The 25,627-nt window shown below is 33.9% G+C and overlaps 1 protein-coding gene across 5 annotated transcripts in view; it reads right to left on the bottom strand.

Moving 5' to 3' along the window:
* Positions 1-25,627, bottom strand: part of kek4 (kekkon 4) — a 104,857-nt gene that overhangs the window by 48,312 nt on the left and 30,918 nt on the right. For all 5 annotated transcript variants that reach the window (XM_070109532.1, XM_070109534.1, XM_070109536.1 and 2 more), the window contains one exon: positions 3,548-3,640. The gene's annotated coding sequence lies outside the window, so the exon portion shown is untranslated. The remainder of the gene's footprint in view (positions 1-3,547; positions 3,641-25,627) is intronic.

The raw sequence follows: 25,627 nt of genomic DNA, 5'->3' as shown, positions 1-25,627 counted from the left end.
AATGTCTTAATTTTAATTGCATTCTATTTATATTTGCGTAATTTATTGATTTAATTAATAATTGATGGGTGTCAGTATATTATGTTCTTATATATATAACATATGTACATATGTGCGCATATGTACAAGCGACAAAATACTACTTATTCATATATCAATACCAAAAAGTGGGCTGCGGCACTTGTTCAACTCCCAAAGGACTACAAAGCAATTACATTAAAGAAATTAATTGTCTGCCTTATTAGCTACAATAACGTATATCTATGGAGAGATCTCTACATGCATATGAGTGTATATAGGCAGACATTTTGTGAAGTAAATTACTTTTGAAATAAGAACAGATAATTTTGTCTTTACACCATATAAGGGTGAACCAAAAGTAAAAACGTTCATATATGAACTGGTAGTTATATACAGGTTGGTTGAAAAGTTTCTGCGCTCGAAATTAAAAAATACTGTTTTTGGTACAAAATATACCTTTATTCAATATAATCTCCTTTTACTTTAATACACTTATTCCAATGATCTTACAATAATTTTATGCCATCCCTACAATGACTTTCCGGAAGCTCTGCAATATTCCCGTCTACGTCTGTGATATTTGTAGCTTTTTCATTCGACGAAAAACGCGTTTCACAAAGGAATTGTTTCAGGTTTAGTAGTAGGTTAGTAGCCGCTGCGAGCCAAGTCTGCTGAATGTGATGGATGCTCAAGTAATTCGTAGTTTAACTCGTTGAATTTTGTCATTGTTAAGACACCTTTGTGGGCAGGTACATTGTCTAGATGAAAAATTATTTGTTTGTGCAGCAAACCAGGTCTTTTCTCACGAATTTTTTCAATCAGCTGATCCAAAAGACTGCCATAATATTCAGAGTTGATTTTCAATCAACAAAATTCTTTTTGCCATAACCTTCTTTGCAGATTGTTGTGACTTCAGCTGCTTTGGAGCTGAACAACCAGCTTCATTCAACTGTAAACGTTCTTGTTTTAATTTAGGGTCATGGTGGTAGATTCAAGTCTCATCCATAGTTATAAAACGACCCAAGAAGTCGGTTTTGTTCTGCTTAATACGCCTCAAATTCTGCTGAGAAATTTGCTTTTGATACAGTTTTTGTTGAATTGTTTATGTGTGTGGCACAAACTTTCCAATTTTCCTTTTTCATATGTAATTCCCCTGTAAAATATTAATTATTCATTGGTGTGAGATGCCTATGGCATTAGCAATTTCACGCTTAGTCAAACTTGGATCTTCTCTAACAATATAATGAACTTGCTGAATGATTTATGGCGTTATACGACCACGTTTAAATTCACCAGTTCAAAATTCAATGGTACGTTTTGAAGGTGAGGACTCCTTATACAATTCTAACAATTATTCAAAAATTTTCTTTGACTTTAAACCTTTCAAAACAAAGAATCCAATCACTACGCGATATTAAATTTTTCCCATATTAAAAAATCACTCTAACATGTCAACTTCAAATGGCTGGCAAATAAAGAAATAATTTACAGAATAACTTGTAGCTTTACATGTGTTCTGACGACTGATGTACCAACTTGAAAAAAAAAATTTCGAGCTAGTAGGGCTAGGGTTCGTGATCACTACTCACTTTTCAACCAAGCTGTATATCGCGTCGATGGCCTGTAGCGTGGCCTCCAAGATCGTGCAATTTAACCCCGCTGCTCTATTTTTTATAGAGCTACGCGAAGTCGCTTATCTAAGCAGATAAAGCCGAAAATATAGTTGCCATACGGCCCCAATTGTTGCAATAAGTGATCGAAAGTTGGTCCTCTCGGCTCGAGTTAATTCGAGTCAGCCGGCGCGGAAATCATTTCTAAATTATAATGGCAAGCCAACTTTTACTAAAAAACTTCCTTCATTGAAGAGTAAATACGTTCTGAATTGTTGCAGGCATTATAATTAATTTTTTTTAACTGAGATTCGGAAACGCCCTATAAAAAAAGTAACGTGGCGGACGAAAAGGTAGAGAAATTTGCTGGCGATATTCAATTATCGGGCTATATCATTTGGTGGGCATTCATTTTCTTTATATTAGAAAAAATTAATTTTTTTTAATGGAATTTCCGACTAAATAGAGAGACTTTACTTCTTTAAACTATTAAAAGGTGATAGCTGATCGTAGTAACATTTTTGAACTTAACTTAACTTTCATCCATCATTCTTTAATTGGCTTAATGATTAATTCGCATTAAGCGCATTTGTTTATTTATTCATCGGTGAGCATCTCAATCATGTCAGTGTGGAAACCGCATTTGCGTGGTAAAGCCACATTAATGCTGAAATATTTCGACTCTTACCTTAGCGCAAATGGAAAAATATTTACTACGAAATTGTAAACAGAGTACAATCACACACATTTGTAGGGTTAACAACCGAATTAATTTTCTAACTCATTAAAAAAAGTTTTGCTCTGTTTTATTGTGCCGCTTACATATACTAATTGTCTTTACTGACATATTTCTGCGTGGCAATCACTCTGTCCTTTGTCAAGCTTTATTTGGTTTGTTCTATTAAATTTTGTATACCCTGAACAGGGTATATTAAGTTTGCCACGAAGTTTGTAATACCCAGAAGGAAACATCTGAAACCTTATTAAGTATATATGCATGTATATATTTAAAGGATCAGCTTGGGCAGCTGAGCCAATTTATCTACGTCTGTCTGTCCGTATCTACGCGAACTAGTCCCTCAGTTTTATAAAAATCGAACTAAAATTCCGTATACGTCCATTTCTCCCCAAGAAAGCCTTCATTGGTCGAAACCGCCGATATTGGACCACTATGGATCAAAATAAGGTCCTTATATAGAAAACTTTTATTTGCGAAGGTATCTTTACGAAACTTGGCATATATTATTGTCCAAGGCGACGCTACAATCTTCAATTCAGAACGGACCAGTATGATAAATAGCTGTAATACAAACTGACTGATCAAAGTCCTTTATTTTTTTGTTTTAAGAAATCAACCTGTTAAGGGTATTTTAACTTCGGCTCAGACGAAGCTAACGCTTTTTCTTGTTTTTTTATTAATTTGTTGGTTAGTTGTTTATTTGTTTCAGTTGTATTTCTGTTACATTTGACTATTGTTTGCTTTAGCTGCACTTCATCGTTTTTTATTCAAGTAATTTTTCTTTCCACACTTTCCGCTTCTTACGACATTTTCCTTTTCGTTAACGTACTTCTTGCCATTTTTTATGCACTTCCTCTTCCGCTCATTCATTAAGACTTAAGCCCGCTTCTTGCAACTTTTGTTGTGTGTGCTTTATGTTGTCACTGTTTTATGTACACGCAATGGGCACGAAGTTGACTCTTTTGTGCTGCATGCAACAGCAGTGTTTACACTTTGTTGGCACGAGTTTTGTTTTTTGTTTGTGACTTCAAGTTGTTTGCTCTCACCGTTTTCTTAAGTTCGTGTAACGCACAAACTTTTATACTCACGAGTATACATATTTAAAGAAATACATACATTGGCTTTTTCATTACTTAAGTGTTGCTCTATAAACATATAAACATATGCTTATACTTACGTGGGTCAAATGATGAAGTAACTGCCCTCACATGCCTAACGTTTTCATCTTTTCTTCAAAGTATCTGGTTTTCTATTTATAGCTGATAGCTGCCTGGAAAGAAAAGTAAATAGGAAAGGAATTTTATTTATGAGGACTTAAGGCACTAGGGTAGTTCAATTTGTCAGGAAGACATAATCGTACATAACTCACGCTCATGATTTTCTATGAAATAACTAATACTTTTTTATCTACTGCAAATATTGATTTTGATTTACAATAGGAAAAACACAGTTGATAATTAGCAATGGATTGAAAAGTGTTATTGCAAATCCTCCCCAGTATATTCAACGGTTAGCTATTGGTTTAGAGAAGATTCAATAATGCCTTGAAGATATCATTTGATACTTAAGTCCAACCCTCAGTCCGCTGAGTGGTTTTTACCCAGTGAGTAGTGGACTCTAACACACCGAAAATTTTTTTTATACATTTTGGGATGGAGATGGAATTATTTTCATCGACTACCTGGAATATAGTAAAGCAATCTAAAAACAGTATTATTGTCTCTTATGAGATCTAGTCAAAGTCAGGAAAAAGACTTTTCAGCCGATGCAGTAAAGCATGCAGACCATAAGTTAAGGTAATAACACATGTTTCCTCAAACGCCCAAACAAGACGCCAAATCTTTTTAGAAAATTAATAGAAGTGAGATGATTGGACTTAGGTACTTAGGTACTTATTAACAAAGTTATTTATTGAGTTGAAGGCCGCTTTCAACTGCATGAAAAGAAGATTCATCATTGTTCTATGTAAAGACCTTGTATAAAAGGCATTGATTACTTAATATGGAGGAGAATAATATGCATCGTAATGGACTCACACAAACTCACTAAGCACCTTCAAGGCAAAGAATAATAAGAGAGCTCATAAAGCACAAGTAAGCAAGGCCTAAGTTCGGATGTAACCGAACATTTTATACTCTCGCAAAGTCAAATGGTATACCCGTTTTAGATTTCTTTGTGGATTGACCGATATTTTCGGTAGAAGGTCAACTATAGGCACTGGGGTCCACATATTTAGTACCTAGAAGCTTGAACAGTTTTTGTCCGCTTTAGACAATTTTTGGTCACAAGGTGGCATACTTTAAACGTATTATTCACGCAAAGTTTTACCCCGATATAATCATAGTTGCTTGATTTGCATAGTGGAAAGTAAAATAATCAGATGGAATTTAAAACGGTGTTATATGATAAGTAGGCGTGGTTGTAATCCGGTTTCGCCCATTTTCCCACTATAACATAGAAATATGAGAAGAATATTATGTACCAAATTTGGTTGAAATCGATTAAGCAAATCCCAAAGTTTGGGTTTTTACCTAAAAGTGGGCGGTGCCACGCCCACCATCTAATTTTGAACGTGGTTCCTATAAAATCATCATGTACGATCCCAGAGATAAAATTTAATGTGGCTTGTTTAGTGCTTGATTTATCGCGCTTTTAGTAGTTTTTAACAGTACCGTTATATAAGGAACGGGCGGTGCTGTCACCCGATTTCACCCATTTTCACACCGTCGATAGAGATGCTAAAAACATTTGTTCCTAGTGAATTTTGTTATTATAGCTTTAGTGGTATAGGAGATATGCACATTAACCACGACCACTTTAAAAAAAAAAACTGCAGATTCCCCTCCCTAATGTGATCCTGTATACCAAATAAGAGTCTTGTATCTTGTTTTGGAGTTTAGTTATGGCAACTTTTTTTTTTTTTGATTAATGGCGTTTTGTGGGCGTGGCAGTGGTCCGATTACGCCCATCTGGAGTAGAATCAACCGGATGTTTGTAAATTCTGTGATTAGTTTTCACCCAATTAGTTTAGGCACAAAAATGTACCATTATAAGAAAAATATTTCATTTTCACACTTTAAAAGGAAGAGTCAAAAATATGTATTCCATACAAATTTAGATAAAATATCTCGACCGGTGAACATAAACACATATACAATAAATTAAACTTATTAAGGAGCGGGGCATGCCCACTTTAAATAAAATTTCAACCATATATGCCCCTTACCAATGCAATTCCTTGTACCTTGGAGCTTAGTTATGGCAATATAGGATTTCGATTAATGGCCTTATGTGGGCGAGGCAGTGGTAAAATGTGAAGGGTCTCACACTACTTAAGTAACTTTATATTAAAATTTCTCAATTAAAAAAAATACTAGGACATAAATAAAGCAGCTATAGTCAAAAAAGTGATTTGAGATATTTTTATATCTCATGAGACAGATTGACCTAGATTCACAATATGTTGTACGTGTGATATTACATATAATTGGTATTTTAAAAGTAAAGCAGCGGCACGCAATAACGAGCGACCGAAGGACAATTAAAAAACGCATATTGCTTTAATTAATAACTTAATTAGGTAGTCATAACCGAATGGATACCGAAATCGTTGCTAGGGGTGTTGATGTCATATTCAGAATATAGCCCAAATATTTTTGGGAGAAATAAGTGAATTAAAAATATCTCAAGAAAAAGTAAGGAAAGGTTAGGTTCGGGTGTAACCACACATTTCATACTCTTGCAACTTGCTAAGATCAAAGCCGGAAAAAGACATTTAGAAGTGGCAAAACTTTATATTAAACAAGTAAGGAAGGCTAAGTTCGAGTGGAACTGAACCTTTTTATACTCTTGCAATTTGCAAGGATCAAAGGAAAGAAAATAGGAAAATTGTATATTAAACAAGAAAAAACATTAACTTCGGTTGCAACGAAGCTATAGTACCCTTCACAAATACAAAGACTCCTTACAAGAATTTGATTCCGATCTAATTTCGTGAAGATACCTCGTCAAAGAAATAAATTTTCCATGCAAGCAATTGATTCCGATTTTTCAGTTTGTATGCCGTTATCAGCCGTTCCGACAAATGAACAGCTTCTTAGTGAGGACAGGTGCAAAATTTCATAGCATAAAAACTGAGGGACGAGTTCGTATATATACAGATAGACAGACGGACAGACAGACGGGCACGGCTAAATCAACTCAGCTCATCTCGCTGATCAATTATGTATTTATTTTATAGGGTCTCCGACGTTTCCTTCTGAATGTTACTAACTTTGTGGCAAACTTAATATAGCCTGTTCAGGTTCTAAAAATGCTCCGAAATAATTCAACATTCATTATTCGACAAAATCGTGAATCGTGGGATTACAATCAAATTTGGTATTTTATTAAGTTATATTATAGGTCATAGACTCAGTTATTTTTATTAATGTATTTTACTTTCCGTCAGCTAAAATTGTATTTGAATCATCTTGAAATTAGATATATGAGATATAAACTCAACTGAAGAAGCTAAATTTAATATAATGAGTTGATGGGAAAACGTCAACCAGAGAATCGCAATTCATTATTTTAGGGATATGAGGTTTGGACCAATGTCTCGAACAACTTCATTTATATTCCAATACAATATTTAAGAAAGATTGTTATTTAATTTTATTAAAGCGTTATTTAATTCTATTAAAGCATCACACATTTTGTCAGGGGGAAAGTCGGAAATTATTATACAGGCTATATTGGGAACCGAGAAAAAGTTGGGCTGATTGAATTAATTGGGGTAGTTCTACGGAGCTAGAGCAAATTTGCACCCAATTTTACATATTTTAGGCACAAAGAAAGAATTAGGAAAATACGCTATCTCATTTTCATTGAGATAACTCAGTTTTATTCCGATATAATAATTGGTGCTTTATTTGTATACTGCAATATCAAAGAATCAGATGGAATTTAAAATTAGAAAGTTGACGTCCTCTATTTTCACACTGTAACATTTGAGTAAAAGGCTATGCTATGAAATTAATTAGCTTGAAGTCGCTCGAGCAGGTCCCGAGTTATGTGATTTCACCAAAAATTCGGCGGTGCTACTCCCACCGTCCAATTTTGATACCGGCTCCTATATAACCCTCTTGTGCCATCCTGACTGGAAAGGCTAAGGTCTCTGACGCATTTAGTTATTGATTTATCACACTTTTAGTAGTTTTTGTCAAATGCTTTATATGTGGAGTGGGCGGGGTTGTCATCCGATTTCCCCTGTTCTCACAATATCGTAAGAAAAGTTGAAAGTACTTGCTGTGTGCAAATTCGGGTGATATAGCTTTATTCGTTTGGGAGATATATACATTAAACTTATAAGGGCCGGATCCATGCTCACATTTTAAAAACGCACACACAGGCGCTCCTCCTTAATTAAATTCGTTGTGGCAAATTTGAGATTATTATCTTTATTTACGACTTAGTTATAGCATTTTATACTTTTTCGATTAATGGCGCTTTGTGGGCGTGGCAGTGGTCCGTTGACGTCCATCATCTCGTTCTCACTTTTTTGACAAGGAAAACTTGTACCGAGTTTCATCAAGATATCTTAATTTTTACTCAAGTTACAGCTTGCACAGACCGACGGACGGACGGACATACGGACAGACGGCCATCCGGATTTCAACTCGTCTTGTTGTCCTGATCATTTTTTATATATATATATTATATATATATAATCCTTTATCTATCTCGATTAGTCATTTTTTATATATATATATTATATATATATAATCCTTTATCTATCTCGATTAGATTTAGGTGATTCAAACAACCGTTAAGTGAACAAAACTATTATACTCTTATGCAAGAGTATAAAAAATAATAAATACTATTAGCTAGAATATAAAGACTTTTAGCGTGCTATTTGTTCATTGCAATCATTCTCCCGAGAACTCTTCTATATTTCTCAGAAGTGTTTTTTACTTTAAGATAACAAGTATTTCACCTCTTGAAGCTTTTTTATCCATAACCTCGTTTTATAGTAAATTGCTGAAGCTTTTGCTCCAATCGGTTTGCTAAATAATATTTATATATTGTGTTATGTATTATATATTTATATAACTTGTTTGTTTCTTATGCAAAGTCTACTATCTCACACTACAAGCCTGGAAATCACTCATAGGAATAAAAAAATTAAGCTCAGAAAATCAAAAATAAAAGTTGCTAGGACAAACCAAACATTTTCCCCTTTTATCGACATGACATAATGGAGAATTATTTCAAGTTCGATTCACCTGAAGCAGTTGTCAATAATACTGCATAAACATATCAAATTACGCAAACAATTCCAACCACATAATAAATAAATTCGAAGCATAAAAATAAATAATAATAACAATGCAGGTTTAATGTACATGCAAATGGTTGAATCTATATAGCATTAATAATTCATGCAGCAATAACGGAACTTAAATGGTAATGAGATGTGAAGCAGCAGGAAAAATTGAAATATGAAAGAATTTTATATAAACAGTGTATGTGTACCAACGAGTGGCATGTTAGCAGAAAGCTATAGGTGAAATGCTTAATATACCAAAAAAATTATAACTTTTTAAGTGCTGACATTGATTTTAAAATAACAAGCAAGAAATTTAAGCATTTTGTTGCCCCAATTTACAACTGACTTGAGGCAGTAAGAGATTATTTTAAAAATATGCATGTCGCAGTAGTGTGCATGCCGTTCGTCATCATACCTAAAGTAAGTCGAACCTCGGTTGTTTATAAATACGTGCACACGATTTGTCAGTGTTGTATTATATATATTTATTCGGTAGATATATATTGCACAGTTTCTCCGACTTTTCCTTCTCGGTGTTACAATCTTCGTGCCAAATTTAATATACGACTACTCTGTTGAGGGTATAATAAAGCTATAGCACCTACTGGTAATTCCCAAATATCAAAAAATTGACGAGATAAAGACACCACTACAAGACGTTTAGAAAACGTATTGTTTTCTGAGAGGGATTGCCAACTGTTTAAGTAAATTTTATTCAATTACGACAACAAACTTTGAAAATTACAATTCCGTTTCAAATAAAGGAAACTACTCAAACCTTAAAGTGTAAAATATTTTTTAAAGTGCTGCTAGGTTTTTTATTTTAATTCTTTATTCAATATACAATTAATAATTTTTTATCCAGTTAAGTTTTAATTTCTATACAAATTATGTAACTACGATAACTGTATTCGTGAGGGTTATGTTCGCGATTCGAAAAACAATTGAATGCTAATGCAATAACAATAACATAATCCTGACAAATATTTGGACCAATTTCTGACGGTTCTCTTCGCTTTGTTGCAGTGTTATTTCCCAGCCCTTGTGTTTAGCAACATATTTGTGAATGATTATGCATATATGGGTATATACATATTGTTCATACTAAGCAAAGTTTTGTCTATTTTTTTTACTTGTAGCTTTTTGTCAAATTAAACTGCTGGAGTACTGCTTAAGGATGAAAACAGCTCACAGTTCATCAAGTTTCCTTCATTTTTGTAAAAATTTAATATTTTTATAAATTTATTGATTTTAAATAAGTCTTCTATATAATATTATATTAATCAGATAGTGATAATGTTGTAAAAAGTTAAGCTATTTGAGATATTCATATTAAAATATTATTTTTTATTTTAAGAACTAGGCTATTCGAATATTTAAAATTAAATCGATTTTTTACTATAATACATTTTTGGATCCTAAAACATTATTCAGTTTTTAGAGTAGTGAAAATAAAATTTTTTCCTATTCAATCACTTTGTTTCAGATAGCACTAGTTTTTAAAGTTAATGTCGTCAGCCAAGGTATTCTTAAAAATATGAATCTAAAGATTAGTCCAGCTACCGCTATTTTGAATTAAAATTTCAATAAGACAACCTTTTATACAATCAAATACATGTTATTTAAAGCCTGAAAGAGAGAAATTCGATAGCAGTTACGAATAAGATGTTATTTATCGTAAATAAGAAGAGCGAGAGCAAGTATTGGATATAAGTTTTTGTTATAATATCCATGATAGGACAATTAGGGTCGCCTTGGGTAAAAGTAACCATGTGCACTTATATTGATTTTGGTTAGGCCATCACATCATACAATTCCCTCATTTAACTTTAAAGGTAAAAAGAGACCGTATTATCTTGCTCATACTATCAGGTGTCTTGGGTTCTTAATCACAGTAAAATTATCTATTAGGCACTGCTAAATATTTTGAAATTACTTACATTTATAACTTTATAGTATCATAATCTTAAATCCCAAGCATATTCCTTGCATTAGTAATATTTATCCACAAGGTTGAAAATTATTTTGACGAGTGTAAATAAATATTTCTATACAATGAGTACAATATTTACTTACATGCGACTATAAACAATGTAAACACCAATAAAAGCACAAATGTCAAAGCGTCAAAGTGTATGAATAATACAAAATACTTTTGGGACACAAAGAAAAACATGAAATTAACGCCAGACTGTAGACAAAATACTCAAATATGTATAATGATGGCTCAGAGTAGAGATGGTCAGAAGCAAAAAAATTAATAAATATACTAAGAGTTATATGATACACATAATACTCGACACATTCAGGTTGTAGACGAGGCGACGTTATGATATTGTGACAGTTTCGAATGTCAAACCTTTTTTGGTAGCAAGGAGTGTACATGAGAATAGGTAAACATAGGAATAATACACAGGTGCATAGATATGAGCCTATAAATGTCAATGAGTCGAAAAATAATGAACAAAATATTTCATGTTCATAATAAAATACAAGGTTATATTAAGAGGAATATGCGATCGATATGTGAATAAAATTATGAATAGAACATTAAGTTGTGCATTAGTAGTCATAATATTAGAACACTATCCTAACTCTGAAAGTATGAACATGAAAAAGGATATGACTATGAATATAAATATGAATATGAAAATGAATGTGACTATGATATGAATATATGTATATGTGAATGAGTATGAATAAAAATATAAAATAGTATAAGCGAATAAATGTAAAAATATGCGTATGAATATGAGTATGAAAGCGAAGAAAATGAATATGAGTTCGATTATGATTATAAATACGAATATGATTATGAACATGAGCATCATTATGAGTATGAATGTGAATATAAATATCTACTGCAGATATGACTATGAAACTGAAGAAAAGTTATATGAATTTTGGTATGTGTATGAATATAAATAAAACAAGTAAGGAAGGGCTAAGATCGGATGTAACCGAACATTTTATACTCTCGCAAAGTCAAATGGTATACTCGTTTGAGATTTCTTTGTGGATTGGCTGATATTTTCGAGGTGGCATACTTTAAACGTATTATTCACGCGAAGTTTTACCCCGATATAATCATTGTTGCTTGATATGCATAGTGGAAAGTGAAAGCATCAGATGGAATTTAAAATGGTGTTTTATGGGAAGTTGGCGTGTTTGTAGTCCGATTTCGCCCATTTTCGCACTATAACATAGAAATATGAAAAGAATGTTACGAACCGAATTTGGTTGAAATCGGTTCAGCAGATCTCAAGATATGGGTTTTCACCTAAAAGTGGGCTGTGCCACGCCCACTGTCTAATTTTGAACGCGGTTCGTATAAAGTCATCTCATACCATCCCAGAGATAAAACTTAATGTCTCTGGCGTGTTTAGTGCTTGATTTATCGCGCTTTTAGTAGTTTTTAACAGTACCGTTATATGGGGAGTGGGCGCAGTTGCCACCCGATTTCACCCATTTTCACACTGTAAGTAGAGGTTCTAAAAGCATTTGCTTCTAATAAATTTTGTTATTATAGCATTAGCGGTTTAGGAGATATGCATATTAAACCTATTATGGGCGGGACCACGCCCACTTTAAAAAAAATGTTAACTGCAAATGCCCCTCGCTAATGTGATATTGTGTACCAGATAACAGTCTTGTATCTTATTGCGGAGCTTAGTTATGGAAATTTATTTGTTTTCGATTAATGGCGTTTTGTGGGCGTGGCAGTGGTCCGATTACGCCCATCTGCAAAACCAACCGTCTCACGGTACCAAGAAACATGTCTACCAAGTTTCATAAAGATATTTCAATTTTTACTCAAGTTACAGCTTGCACGAACGGACGGACAGACGGACGAACGGACAGACAGTCACCCGGATTTCAACTCGTCTCTTCATCCTGATCATTTATATATACATAACCCTATATCCAACTCGATTAGTTTTAGGTGATACAAACAACCGTTAGGTGAACATAACTATTATACTCTGTAGCAACAGGTTGCGAGAGTATAAATATGAATAAAAAAAGTTAATATGAATTCGAGTGTTATTATGAACACGAATATTAGTATGAATATTACTATAAATATTAACAAAAATTTCCTCAGTTACTCTGAAAACGCGTTTAAAATTTTGAGAGGCGATTGCACTAAGTTAATAAATGTTTACTAAGAAAGCATTTGCTTGGCCAACTTCAATTTTCCCGATAATATTCTCTATTATAATTTTATTGAGTGCTTACTGGACTTTGTCCAATGCCTATTCATACTGCAAGGCTAAAAATTCAATCGGACGTAAAATGTCAAAGATATACGCAAAAACTTGAGTTGGAAATATCCAGGCATTTTCTCCTCCATTGTTCAGCCTTTGTAAGACTGAGGAAACATAGCCGAAACTGACATTGGCAGTCTCAACAAATTTGAAATCAGCTCGAAGGGCTTTGTCGATTTACAAGTATGTTGGTCTTTATGAAAAATTTTATAGGAGTTCTAGGTACTAGAACGGACCGGCTATAGAAGCTGTCCCTATTAAGGGATCGACCATTTGAATTAACTTAAACTAACCTATTTTTCGAAAGTCTCAAGTGGACTTAATATACAATAGAAGCGCACATATGTTATTCTATAAATTTGGCAGTGAGAAGCACAAAAGTCAACAAATCTGATTCGTCAAGGAATTTCTCGGTTGAATTCAACTACCGTATAAATTGGAGAATAATTTGTGGGTTGGAATTTCCGCACAATTAGAGGGAATGACGTTTTGCCATTAGCAAGAGCGCAGACGATGATCTGATAGTAACATTCGTTACAGCTGGCAGCAAGTAAGACAAAGAAAAACCACAAGAAGGCAAAATAATATAAGGGGAGGTTAAATAATCAGTGCTATTTAATCGAAGAAAGTCCCTTTCACTTATTAAGGATAGTAGAAACACACACAAAATTTCCGTAATCACTTCAATTGCTTGCCATAGCAACAACAAACGAAAGCAAAAACAAAATGTGTAAGTGTCATGAAAAAGCAATTGGAAATTCACCAAACGTATGTGCAATTTCTAAACGAAGGCAATCATTACCTGCCGAACGCATCTTGATTAGGCGTCTGCCCATCCCCATTTACGTATGTGATGGAGTATATAATATACATACGTATGTATGAGTATATGTATTAGCTGTCAATTTGTGGCTAGAAGTTATGCGCCAACACGCAAAGCACTCGTATGTAACAACAATAACACAAATCCGACGCAGTAAGCAGCCCAAAAGTAACAACAACACGCATAGCGGCAAAAGTCAATTTATCGGGCGGTCGAATACGAAACCTATGGAAGCAGGAAATAAACTATTCATTGCCAATGCGGGAGCCACCGCACTCACCGAACGGGAGTTGGCAAAAGTAGCTGTTGTTCAGCCGAAAAGTAACCACAGTTGCTGAAACCAACATCGGCCGCAGGCGCCGCATATATTTGCATATGTAGGTATTTGATGTTACGTATACGCCTGGGCTGATCAGCCTGCAGCTGACTTGCAAATGTAATCCAATGAAAACGATAAGTTTTTATTTGTAGGAAAATAGTAGTTCTTATATGCATATATAATATATGTAGAGAAATTGGCAACAGTGTTAAAAATTGCGAATTTATGATCATTTTTGTAATTAATTCTTGAAATATTTAATATCAGGGCAGTATACATATAAAATAATTATGTATGTAAAGGTAATTGTACCAATCAATTTTATTCGAAATATGCCTCATACAGTACTTAATTTGATATCAGTATCGTATCATCTCCTTATAGTCGCATAATTTTCCGAAAAAAAATTAGATTTAATATAATGTAGAAATTAAAAGCATATCAGTATGCTTTATTCAACTGATCTTCGTTGTTAGTCGGAGCTTTCCGAGCGGAGAATGATCCAATGCTTTTCTGGATTTTTTGGGAGTAACTTTTAGATCTTATATAATAAAATTACAACAACAACAACACACCCCAACATATGCTAATTAAGATTGATTTGATAAAATAATATTCGACTGGAGTACGGCAAATAACAAATTTTGAGTAAAATGTTCGGAAACCGCAAAACAAATATTGACAACAGGGAACAAATATTTCTTAAGTTTTTGTAAGATTTCAATTGTTTTCGAAAACATGAATTTTTCCCAGAACTGGTCGCTTCTGGACAATTGCTTCCTTCAGACGGTCCATTTGTTGACAGTACAAGTCTGAATTATGAATTTGACCAAATCCGACCAAATACATAGCAAAAGATTCCTGAACGTTAATCCTAGCTTAGCCACATGATCACGAACATGACCGTTTTCGCTTAATGCTTTCGTAAGTAATCCACACTTTTCATCATTAGTAAACACCTGATTCGGAAAAGATTCAGCAGCGATTCGCAGATGGCAATTAGGTCCATAAGGTTTATTTTCGTTAACTTTTGTAACACGCACACCTCCTGGGGAATTTAAACAGTGCTACCATGACGTTTCGGCTTGATGACTTCCATTATTTACCAACGATTTCTTTTATCTTCATTTGCTTTCTACTGTGTTCTTTGTGGCTACATTTTCATTTATTTTCTCTTTGCATAAATAGCACAGAATGCTGTTATATGGGAACTGAGATTAAAGGTTAAGTTAGTTTGTACTGGCCGGCTGTTACTTCATACATAGACCTACAGGTCCTTAGTGATGCCAGATGGAGGTTCAATTTAATTTGAGCTGAAGTATTTGTCATATAGGATGTCAACGCTTTTTGCGAATTTAAAGAGCGACTTGATATCTAATTTTGATACTTCATCTAGTTCCTTGAACTGTGAAGTTCTTAGATATATAAGAGTTCTAGATAATGCTGTACAGTAGCATAGGAGGAACCGGAATCGGATGTTCTAGCCTTGTGCGGTTGCAGGAAGCTTATATGTGGTAATAAAAAGTAAACTAAGCACATAAATGTTTTTAGAATTATATTGTGCTCTTAAAAAGATGTGTTTTCGAGTTCAACTTGATAGACTTACTATAAACTATATCCAAAGTTTCCATAAAATAGAAGACACAAAAAATTCACAACCCTAATTAGACTTTGATAATCTGAAGCATTTTTTCGAATGAAGTCAGTTATTGCTAAATCGAAAGGCAGCTTAATTTAGAAGTGCACATTGTTTTTCAAAATGGATCACGGTGGTCGGAAAGTCTCAATCAAATAAAGGCAAAAAGTTATATCTTACGCTGTTGTTGTTAACTATAATGTCAGCAACAGCTGATAGCGGTCAAAACACGCAGAAACCACAGAAAAACCTTGCAGGTTGCCAAAGGGCTCGAACGATACATAGGCAAATAGACAAGTGTGTGTACAAAGGCCGATAAATGGAATCAGCAAATGCACATCGATGATACGAAATGATGCCTCGGGTCGAATGTTAATCGGACGAGCAGTGTCTCATTTCATTTGTTGTTTATACACAGCACTCCTATTCTGCAGTGGTTAAGCAAACTTTTACAAAAACAACAAGGCACAACACACACACCACTTTAGCGTACGACCACAGGCACACACAAAGCAGCGGCATTTTGCATGGAATAAACAAATCGACGCCCATTTAACATACTCCCTAGAGGACAACAACAAAAAGTTGTAAACAACTGAGAGGGAAAAAGATAAAACAAAAATTTTTGGAAGCTACGAAGGGCGGACAAGGGCTGACAAACAAAGCATTTGCGTTATCAGCCTCGCCGCAGGATTCCCGCATGAGAACCGAATACCAACACAGCATGCTTGCGCCTTACGTAACCTTTTATCATGTAACTTTTACCGTACACTGTACACATATATGGATGTTTGTGTGGCACGTTGCGCCTGTCAGATTAGTGTACTATTTATAGGCTAAGCCTGATTGTTGTCTTTATTTCAGAGTACGTATTGGTAAGTGCGTGTGGATGTGTGCTTGAGTTGGTGTTTGTGACCTACTAAACCCGTCCTCGATAGGAATGCTATTTAAACCTTTAGGAAATTAGTTTACGCCTTATGTCAAATAAAATTCTTGTTGCAGCCGCCAAATAAATGACCCAACAATGTTCGGGGCGGCATGCCTCGCAGCCATAGAAGTCACAAGGGATGAACTTGGGTGTAATAACATACAAGGTACATAATTAAACTAGCATGATGTAGCGAACTTTATACAGCAGAACGCAGCTTATATCATCAAATATGTATGTATGTATATTAAGGTGTCTGTTATTTTCCAAGTTGATAATTTTTTTGACAGCAGTCCCCTCAGTGTTTGCTCTAAAAACTATCCAACGTAAACAACCCTTTAATTTGAATTTAAACCCTATCTAAATCATATTTCTTTTCCCAAGTACATAACAAGACATTTCTCTGATATTTTGCATAAAACAAATAAACCCACAAAAAATATTATTACAATATACAATAATACAAAATTTTTCTTCTCTATAAAAAAAAACAAAACCAGCAATGTCCACAGAACCATTTCTCTAAAAGTTAGACGAAGTTAAAGGTATACATTAAATGTACTGAGCATTTATACATGTGCCTTATAAATTCTGTGTTGCTCATAGAACATGTTGTACTGTATTTTGCAATATATTTGATGTATAAGTTTAATTAAGTATAACTTTTAAAGGAATGTTTCTAGGGAAAAAACTACCAAGAACCTTTTTGTAGAGCACTTTGTGTTAGAATATTCTATTTTCAAAATTGTAAGTTTACTTGCTTTGGAGATAAAAAATTTAATGCAAAAGTTCAAAAAATTCCATGTTATATATATAAGAAAAGAAACATGACTTAGACACGGTTTAAGTTGAAAATAACAAGCCTTGTTACGTAAGATAATTTTTTAACGCAAAAATTTAAACTTCAGGAAGTGTATGCAAAAAAAAGGTCAACTTTGGAAATAATGAATACCCTAATGTATATATAATATACCTATATTCATGGGTGTGTTTGGCAGAAAGCGAAATTTACACTTCGGTGAATCTGACAGCAGACCACTGATGATCAATGATTTCTCGTTATTGATGGCTGTCGAAAACGTTGCGCTGAAGCCAGTGACCTTGGCCAGACTCCTTAATGAAAACGACAGTATTTCCAAAAAAAACTGCTGTTTTCGTTGTTAGCGACCCTCAAAGTGACACTTACAAATCACAAAATCATATACATCTATACAAGTGTATGTGTAGACATCAGCTCCCACTGTGGTTTTCCATCTTTTATTAATGATTTTCTGATGTGTGTGTATGTAGTAAATTTAGTTTCTTGGCGGGACAAAGTAAAACATATAAATAGCAACGCGGCTAAAATTTCATTGAGGTCCTTTAATGTTTATATTAAACTACCACACACACGGGCTCGGTTTTTATTACAGCTCGTGTAACGAAAAACACTGATTAGTCCCAGCATACACATATGCATACTGATATGTCTAACATATGTACACTTGTCTGAACACAAGCCGCATCCACACATTCCTGATTTAATTAAAAATTCCGGACAACGCATTTTTGGCATGCACTTTTACACAAAGAGCCACTTATGTGATTTATAAACACACCGACTAACATATGTGGGTGTTTGTTTAGTGTAGCTCAACTTTCACACAAAAAACTAACAACAACAATACGGGCTAGTACTCGTTTCTTGTTGGCCTGACATAGTTTTTCGCCTGTCAAAGCATACTTTTCGGCATATAATAGTGGTTTAGTTTAGAATAGTGAAAGCTCCGAAAATCCAGCAAAAAATTAGTTAATGAAAAGCACATTTTGACACTTAAAGTTGGTAATTGAAATTTCAAAATATTCACATGAACACACTTACACATATACATATGTACATATATTATGAAACCAAAACTAATTTCGGCTTAGTATTTGTTGGGTTGTGTCAAGTATAAGTAAATCTCCTCAGTACATATTGAATCTATAGCTATAGATTAAATAAAAACTTTCATTTATACAAATTAGTTGTAATAAAAAATTTATTTGAAATTCGATATTTTTTTTAGAACTTTTTTTTTTTAAGTATATTCTATTAATTTATCACAAAGATACTTTTAATTAAATATTTTCAGCAGATTTAAATTGAAAGATGTGACATTTGCAATTATATTTTTAAGTTTTCCGCTATTTATAGACCATAGTAGAGTATTATAAACATTGAAATTATGTTTGGCAATATAGCATTGTTATAATTGAGTATAAAATAATATATTTTGTAATGGGGATGAGGTTAAATGATGAGCTGACCTAACTTAGTAGCATGGAAGATAACGGTTATACCACTTTCATGAGGCACCAGCATGCTCTCTTGTATTGAATTCAACTCGCTAATTGTGACAAATCGAAGAAAGCTAGTGTTATATTTCTTAACTCTATCTAATTAATATAATTTATAATTTATTTATCATATACTACTAGAATTTTCACGATAATTGTTTAACTGTGTGCACCTATATCTAAAAGTAGAAGTGCTTTATGGAAAGTTTAAGCCCTAATTAACACACTTTATAAAACATTTTTGGAGGATCTGTGGGCTGGGCTAACACGTGGTCTTGTTAATATAACATATTCACAATTTAATCGCCTTATTTACATACTTTATTAGCTATGTTATAGTAATACAACAAATGGACATTATCCTCACTTACAAGCATAAATTCCTATAAATCCGCCTATCAAATAAGAAATAATATGTTTGTGCCACGTACTTATACTGCTGGAAGAACACTGAAAACCAGCCAATTAAGGTAACTAACGGGCATGTTTTTCCTTCAAACTCTACACTAATACCTTTGTATATTATGAGAGCGTGGGTGTGAAAATCAGCCGTATTTCGAAAGTAATTGTGGTGTTCCTTTTATAAGAGTACTCGTATAAAAATATTGGTACAACTGCTTATGGAAGATATTCGATATTTCGACACGCACGCGCTGCTAATGACCGGAAGTAGGGAATGGAACACAAAGTGAACAATTCAACTAAATTGCCAATAAATATTACTTATGGGCGTTAATATGCTGATAGAAAAAATGTGTTATTACATATGTACATATGTATCTTATTGTTTCTATGAAGTGGAGATTTTCCTATAGTTTTTTGCTTGCACATGAAAGGTGAATGACATTGAATACGGAACGTTCTGTATGGCATAATATAATTTAACTAAAAGTTGATACTTGGACTCGTTAGGAATTGCAAATTTTTTGTGGTGACAAAAATTAAAAAAATGTTATATTTATAGTAATAGAAATAGTATTGAATATTATTTTACTGCTGTTATCTTGACTGGGTTAACCTTTTTTAGAGCAGATAAACTCTCATAAAGTCTAGTTTGCCAAAAGAGCAAAGGTTTGTCCCTATATGCCTAACAAAACTAGTGAAGACTCAAGGTGAAGCATAAACCAGTTATGATATTATTAAGAAACATTTTAAGAATTCAGGAATCTCTGCAACAAATAGAAGAGTGGACCTTATTAAAAAAGTTAGCCTTAACTAGTAGAGTTTTGTAGTAGATGTATAGACAAGGAAGTGCTAACAGCATCTTAAAACAGAACGTAATATTATAGAAAACACAATGGTCGAATTTAAAGTTTTCATTCAATTCATTATGGTAAGTGCAATAGAAATAAGAAGCTAATTTATGTTGGACCGCAAAATAATAAATTGCGGGAGTTCCTCATTACAGTACTTTGTGACGGTTTTAAGGCAATTAGAGAACTCCACAACTTATAGACTTTAATTTTGCTTAAATTATGTAAAGCCTTGGCATGTAATGTTCAAAGGAACGCCGCTGATCGCTAGTTTAGAACTGCACCGCGACTTTGATAGAAGAAATATCCAATTACTATGTGGACTCATGTTTGCTATTTATAGGATAGTGTCAACACAAACCTTGCTAGGTTTAATGTAGAAATGGACAACGTTCCAGCAACGGACTAGAAAAGTTTCGTAGAAGTCATATGCCATAATGGAACTGCTTCAATTTATTGGCCGAAAACGTAAAAATTTAATGAATTCAAAGTTAAGGAAGATATTTTATATATATATTGTCCACTCTTAACAATATATCCAGAGGTTGTAGCATTGCCTGGGACAATACTTCGTGCCGAATTTTGTGAAGATAATTTGGCAAATAAAAAAATTTGAAATTCACGAACTTGATTTTGATCGATCAGTTTGTACGACGGAATATCTCTAGTGCTCCAATATCGCCGATTCCGAGGAAAGACCAACTTCTTGGAAAGGAAAAGTTGTGTGACAATTTCAGATCGAAATCTCAAACACTGAGGGATTAGTTCGCTGTATACCGGCAGAAGAACCTGGATACATCAACTCAACTCGTCACGCTGATGATCTACAATATTGGCTAAATGAGCTATCTATTATATATTATTCCCAGCAAACATCCCTGCACACGCACCACACACCACTTCACAAGCAACACTGATAAATTCCAACACACCACAACATTACCATCCACTCCTGAAAACACCACACACCAATACATACAACTTTACACAATTCACCGAGGGATACCAACACACACCACACCTTCAACACACCCACGATCTCACCACTACCCAACGAACAAAAGGGATGGACGATTGGACACGGGTCCCTTCAGCTGAGTCCTGTTGTGCGCCAACCCGGATATCTATATTTTCATCTCGTTTTTCAAATCATTTTTAAACAACTTTATAGTTTGAAAGACTAAATAAAATTGCAAGTTGGAAAAGCCTTTATTAATTTTTTAACCATATTTGTTCTGTTTCATTTCGGGAGCGTGTGAAAGTGGTGAGTGTTGTGGTGCACTTTAGTACTAAACTATTTATGGTCCTTCGAGCCCTAGTGGACGGCACTATGGGTGTTTAAAAAAAAAAAAAAAAAAAAATACATTTCTAAAAAGAAAAAAAACCTTAAGTGATATTCATATACATATAGAAAAACAGTGCAGTTACCAAACAAGAAAAAAACAAAAAAAGCAAAATTACAGCAATGTAACAGTACGTGCAGTTAAAAAAAAAAAACAAAAAGGAAAAAAATGCTTTAGTTTAAAACAAAGTGCGGTTACAAACGAAAAATACATATGTACATATATAAGTGCAATAAGTGCAGTGCAGTGCATATAGCCACATTACTGGAATACTGTTAAACAAAAAAAAAAAAAAATTAATTACAAAGTATAATTACTCATATGTACATATAAGTGCTAAATAAGTGCAGTGCAGTGCATATACACTAGAATGCTGGTAAACAATAAAAATAAAAAAATAAAAGTTCAATAAATATTAAAAACACATAAAACAATAAAAATAACAAAACGGGCGCGAAGCTTAATACAAAACATAAATCAAAAACGCGGGCGCGATACAAAATACATACCACAAAATACATATAAACCAACAGCGGGCGCGATACAAAAAAAAAAAACATATAATCCAACAGCTGGGACAACTACACCTTATAACGTCCACTTATATCTCCCACAACCCCTGCAGGAAATCAGAGTGAGTTGTATCGCTTCCTCTTAATGAGTATATTTACATGTATATATGTATGGCAAATTACGTTTTTTTTCCATATAAAAAACGAAATTAATATTTAAATATAACGGACACCAAACTGTCTCAATTTACGGTTTAATTTACGGAAAGAGCCGAAAACAGTTTGGTACATATTATATATATATCTCTACATATATATACATATATATATAGATATATATACGGGTATCGAAAATAGCCATATTACATAGGGTGATTTCCTTGTATGCTTACATTTGTGTATTAAAAACACACTTTACGTTTCCAACAACACACCAAAATATTCAAGTATTCACTTGCAAACTTTTCCAGCAATACCCCTTACGCTTAACAAAGCAATAAGCAGGATTGCGTCAAACCAAGTAAGCTAAGGCAAATTCAGAACCTAACCGAAAACATAAAAAAAAAAAACAAGCAGAAATTTACATACATACATATATGCAATTTAGTTACAAAATATATACATACGTACATACAATATAGCACATCTTCATATGCACATATATATACTTAATCTAACAACAACCATATACATATATATATTAAAATACATTTTATATAATTGCCAAGAGCAATACATATATGTACATACATAAATTCAATTTTATCTTTTAACATACGTGTACAAGATCATAATTTGATACATATATATATACATTTTACGAGAATACCTGCGGTCTATTATTCTCCTTTTCGCGGTCTTTTCATATATACACGCGCATTTACATACATACCGGCACAGGTTTACAAACATACGTACTTCGCTTCAAAGTCCACATTGTTCTTTGTTAAACAAAAACAAGTAGGATTGCATATATACATATAATATTCTAAGTCCACATTGGCACATATTCGCAATACCCCTTGTTCTTTGACCAACAAAAACAAGCAGGATTGCGCAAAACATAATATAATACATACATACATATGTACAAAGCACATTGATCTCTAAGACGAGCTCTCAATTGCGCATAACGACAAGTACATATGTATCAGCTGATCCGCTTATAGGTATACCCTATAGGAATTGCGGACGAATAATACATACACATCAAATTAAAAATAAAATCATTCGCGTTTTATAATAATCAATTAAATAAATAAATAAAAATAAATAAAAAAAAATTATTGCGAGTGAATACGAACGGTACAAACTAAATACGCGAAATTTTGCTTACTTAATCAAATTAAAAACTCTTACTCTCTTAAAAGAGTTCAGTTATTCATACGAGTTAATACGAAGATTAAAAACGTCATTGATTCACTTGGTTTATTCATAAAAAAAAAAAATATATATATATATATAAGAAAACAAAAAAAAAAACTTCTTTTCTTAAAAGATAGATAGAAGAAGATATTTATTACACTGAAAATATTTTAATTTATTTCGGCATACCTTTTTAAATGAGCTCAGACTCAAAAGAATCAAAAATATCTCAATTGTTAAAAGTACCAAAGATGATTTCAGATGATAAAAGTCCATGTACACCTGCAGAAGCTACACGCTCGAAGCAAGGTGCTACAAAGCAAAAGAGGGGTAAAGACATTTTTTACACTAAATTCATTGCTGAGAGTGACAGTCTAATACGATACTGCACTCGATTTTCATCTTCGCCGATTCAAGAAAATTCTGAATCGGTATTAGAAATTAAAAAAGACAATCTTGACAATTTTTGGAAACGTCTCCAAGCTGCATATGACGCAATTCTAGAATCTGACGACTCAGATCTACCAGAAAATTTCAAATCTTCGGCTTACGCCAAATACGAAAACTGTTTAGACCAGTTCGAAGAAACTAAAGCAATGATTTTCGATCAACTTAAGCTAATAAAAGCAATTGCACCTACTCCACATCAGCGAGTAGAGCTGCCACAAGTACAAAGTCATGAGACAAGTTCAGGCATTCATCTCAAGGTGCCCACATGTGATACAGAAATATTTCATGGTGGTTATGAACAATGGCCGTCCTTCCGGGACATGTTTACAGCCGTTTACATAAACCACCCAAAATTAACAAACGCACAAAAATTGTATCACCTCCGATACAAAACAAAAGGTCAAGCAGGCGTCATAGTCAAACAGTTCGCACTAAATGACGATAATTTCAATCTGGCTTGGGAAGCTCTTAAATCAAGATTCGAAAACGAAACAATATTGGTCGATAAACAAATATCGATATTAATGAACTTGCCAAAAATTCAAAGGGAAACTAGTGAAGAATTTATCAAACTTCAATCCACTGTTTCAAATTGTTTGTCGGTTTTATCGACACAAAATATTCCCACAGACAGCTGGGATCCAATACTGGTAAACATATGCACTGCCGCATTACCAGAAAAATCATTACTTCTATGGGAACAATCGCTCTCATCACGAAGAAAATGCCCCACGTGGCAACAAATGAAAGATTTCCTAACTACCCAATATGAAATCGCAGAAAGGGTAGATAAAAAAATGGTCAGAACGAAACCCGTTCAACATGACCTAAATAGAAGCTTCCACAGACCCCAAGCCAGTACCAACAACAATGTAAATAGAAGCTTCTTCAAAAATCAAACGTTCACATCCGAACAGTACAAGCAAACGTCATGCGAACTATGTACAGGGGGGCATAAGCTCAAATCTTGCGAGAGATTCAAAAAGATGAATATTTTCGATCGAAACAATTTTATAAAAACCAAAAAACTTTGTACAAATTGCCTATCACATGCACATACACTTAAAGAGTGCGAAAGCAAATTTAATTGCGTTTATTGTCATAAACGACATCATTCAATGCTGCATTACAGCACATTTTCCGGCTCACCCCCAAACAGCGCAAATACAAAAAGAGCCACGGGTTTAGTTGCAACAGCAAATCCCGAAGTGCGAAATCCCGATAATTGCCAAGAAGCACCATGCTGCTCAAAGGCATTAAAAACCCAAACGCTACACAGCGAAAATCAAAGTAGAGTACTACTACCCACAGCAGTCGTCTCCATCGAACACCGAGGAGAGCTGTTTAAACTTAGAGCCTTAATAGACCAAGGATCACAACGATCATTCATAGCGTCTAGGGCTCAAAATAGGCTACAACTGCCAACAAAACTAGCCAATTTTGAAATTACGGGAATGGGCGGAAGAGTAGTCCAAAACTCCAATAAAATCTGCCCCATTACCCTAATTTCCCCCCAAGCGGATAAGCACATACAAGCAGAAGCTATAGTCTTACCGCAACTTACAAATATGCTTCCAAGCTATCACATAAATAGCAAGCATTGGCAAAAGGTTTCACACCTAAAGCTAGCAGATCCCAACTGCAACACTCCCGCTGAAATAGACCTTCTATTAGGCAGCGATCTCATACCACAGATAATACTCGAAGGTATTGAGAAAATTTCAAATA

Source organism: Bactrocera oleae, chromosome 5, assembly GCF_042242935.1.
Source record: "Bactrocera oleae isolate idBacOlea1 chromosome 5, idBacOlea1, whole genome shotgun sequence".
NCBI classification, from domain to species: Eukaryota; Metazoa; Arthropoda; class Insecta; order Diptera; family Tephritidae; genus Bactrocera; species Bactrocera oleae.
This window is presented reverse-complemented; position numbering and strand designations above follow the sequence as displayed.